Here is a 3,162-nt window from a genome sequence, read left to right as displayed (position 1 = left end):
CATTTGTAATAGTTGTCATAATAAACTTTTACATGCAGATAGTGTTTCTATCAGTAATAGTACATTGCCAGTTGCAGTTCCTTCAACTTCTAATGTGCATGATATACCTGTAAATTTTAAAGAATTTGTTTCTGAATCTATTATGAAGGCTTTGTCTGCATTTCCACCTTCTAATAAACGTAAAAGGTCTTTTAAAACTTCTCATTTAGCTGATGAAATTTCAAATGACCAACAACATAATAATTCATCCTCTTCTGATGAGGATCTATCTGAAACAGAATATCCTTCCTCAGATATTGACACTGACAAATCTACTTATTTATTTAAAATAGAGTATATGCGTTCTTTATTAAAAGATGTGTTAATTACTTTGGATATTGAGGTAACCAGTCCTATTGAGGTTCAGTCTAATAAACGTTTAAATGCTGTTTTTAAACCTCCTGTGGTTTCTCCAGGTGTTTTTCCCATTCCTGAGGCTATTTCTGATATGATTTCTGGGGAATGGAATAAGCCAGGTACTTCCTTTATTCCTTCTTCAAGGTTTAAGAGATTGTATCCTTTACCAGCAAAATCTATAGAGTTTTGGGAAAAAATCCCCAAAGTTGATGGGGCTATTTCTACTCTTGCTAAACGTACCACTATTCCTATGGAAGATAGCACTTCCTTTAAGGATCCTTTAGATAGGAAGCTTGAATCTTATCTAAGGAAGGCCTATTTATATGCAGGTCATCTTCTCAGACCTGCTATTTCTTTGGGTGATGTTGCGGCTGCATCAACTTTCTGGTTGGAAAATTTAGCGCAACATGAATTGGATTCTGACATATCTAGCATTGTTCGCCTACTGCAACATGCTAATCATTTTATTTGTGATGCCATTTTGGATATTATCAAAATTGATGTTAGATCCATGTCTTTAGCTGTATTAGCTAGAAGAGCTTTGTGGCTTAAATCTTGGAATGCTGATATGACATCTAAATCTAGATTACTATCTCTTTCTTTCCAAGGTAATAATTTATTTGGTTCTTAGTTGGATTCTATTATTTCAACTATCACTGGAGGAAAAGGAGTTTTTTTGCCTCAGGACAAAAAACCTAAGGGTAAATCTAAGGCTTCTAACCGTTTTCGTTCCTTTCGTCAGAATAAGGAACAAAAACTCAATCCTCCTCCCAAGAAATCTGCTTCCAGTTGGAAGCCTTCCTCAAATTGGAATAAATCCAAGCCATTTAGGAAACCAAAGTCTGCCCCTAAGTCCGCATGAAGGTGCGGCCCTCATTCCAGCTCAGCTGGTAGGGGGCAGATTAAGGTTTTCAAGGATTTTTGGATAAAATCTGTCCAAAATCATTGGATTCAGAGCATTGTCTCTCAAGGGTATCGAATAGGATTCAAAGTAAGACCTCCTGTGAGAAGATTTTTTCTCTCACACATTCCTGTAAATCCAGTAAAAGCTCAGGCTTTTCTGAAGTGTGTTTCAGACCTGGAGTCTTCAGGGGTAATCATGCCAGTTCCTCCTCAGGAACAAGGTTTGGGGTTTTATTCAAACCTATTCATTGTACCAAAGAAAGAAAATTTGTTCAGACCAGTTCTGGATCTGAACATATGTAAGAGTACCAACTTTCAAGATGGTGACTATAAGGACTATTCTGCCTTTTGTTCAGCAAGGACATTATATGTCCACAATAGACTTGCAGGATGCATACCTTCATATTCCGATTCATCCAGAACACTATCAGTTTCTGAGATTCTCTTTTCTAGACAAGCATTACCAATTTGTTGCTCTTCCATTTGGCCTAGCAACAGCTCCAAGAATCTTTTCAAAGGTTCTGCGTGCCCTACTATCTGTAATCAGAGAACAGGGTATTGCGGTGTTTCCTTATTTGGACGATATCTTGGTACTAGCTCAGTCTTTACATACTGCAGAACCTCACACGAATCAACTAGTGTTGTTTCTTCGGAAACATGGTTGGAGGATCAATTTACCAAAAAGTTTCTTGATTCCTCAGACAAGGGTCACCTTTTTAGGCTTCCAGATAGATTCAGTGTCCATGACTCTGTCTCTAACAGACAAGAAACGTTTAAGATTGGTCGCAGCATGTCGGCTCCTTCAGTCTCAGTCATTCCCTTCAGTGGCTATGTGCATGGAAGTTTTAGGTCTCATGACTGCAGCATCGGACGCAATCCCCTTTGCTCGTTTTCACATGAGACCTCTACAGTTTTGTATGCTGAATCAATGGTGCAGGGATTATACAAAGATATCACAATTAATTTCCTTGAATCCCAATGTACGACACTCTCTGACATGGTGGATAGATCACCATCGTTTGGTTCAAGGGGCTTCTTTCGTTCGCCTAACCTGGACTGTGATCACAACAGATGCGAGTCTTTCAGGTTGGGGAGCTGTTTGGGGGTCTCTGAAAGCACAAGGGGTTTGGAAATCTCTAGAGGCGAGATTACCAAGAAATATTTTAGAACTCTGTGCAATTCTCAGGGCTCTTCAGTTCTGGCCTCTACTAAAGAGAGAACCGTTCATTTGTTTTCAGACAGACAATATCACAACTGTGGCTTATGTCAATCATCAGGGTGGGACTCACAGTCCCCAAGCTATGAAAGAGGTATCTCGGATACTTGCTTGGGCGGAATCCAGCTCCTGTCTAATCTCTGCGGTGCATATCCCAGGTGTAGACAATTGGGAGGTAGATTATCTCAGCCGCCAGACTTTACATCCAGGGGAGTGGTCTCTCCATCCAGATGTGTTTTCTCAGATTGTTCAGATGTGGGGGCTTCCAGAGATAGATCTCATGGCCTCTCATCTAAACAAGAAACTTCCCAGATACCTGTCCAGGTCCAGGGATGTTCAGGCGGAAGCAGTGGATGCGCTGACACTTCCTTGGTGTTATCAACCTGCTTACATCTTCCCGCCTCTAGTTCTCCTTCCAAGAGTGATTTCCAAAATCATCATGGAACAGTCTTTTGTGTTGCTGGTGGCTCCAGCATGGCCACACAGGTTTTGGTATGCGGATCTGGTTCGGATGTCCAGTTGCCTGCCTTGGTCACTTCCGTTACGGCCGGACCTACTATCTCAAGGTCCGTTTTTCCATCAGGATCTCAAATCATTAAATTTGAAGGTATGGAAATTGAAAGCTTAGTTCTAAGTCATAGAGGTTT

This window comes from Bombina bombina, chromosome 7 (assembly GCF_027579735.1).
Source record: "Bombina bombina isolate aBomBom1 chromosome 7, aBomBom1.pri, whole genome shotgun sequence".
In the NCBI taxonomy this organism is placed as follows: domain Eukaryota; kingdom Metazoa; phylum Chordata; class Amphibia; order Anura; family Bombinatoridae; genus Bombina; species Bombina bombina.
The sequence above is the reverse complement of the archived record's forward strand: the minus strand, read 5'-3'. Positions refer to the sequence as shown.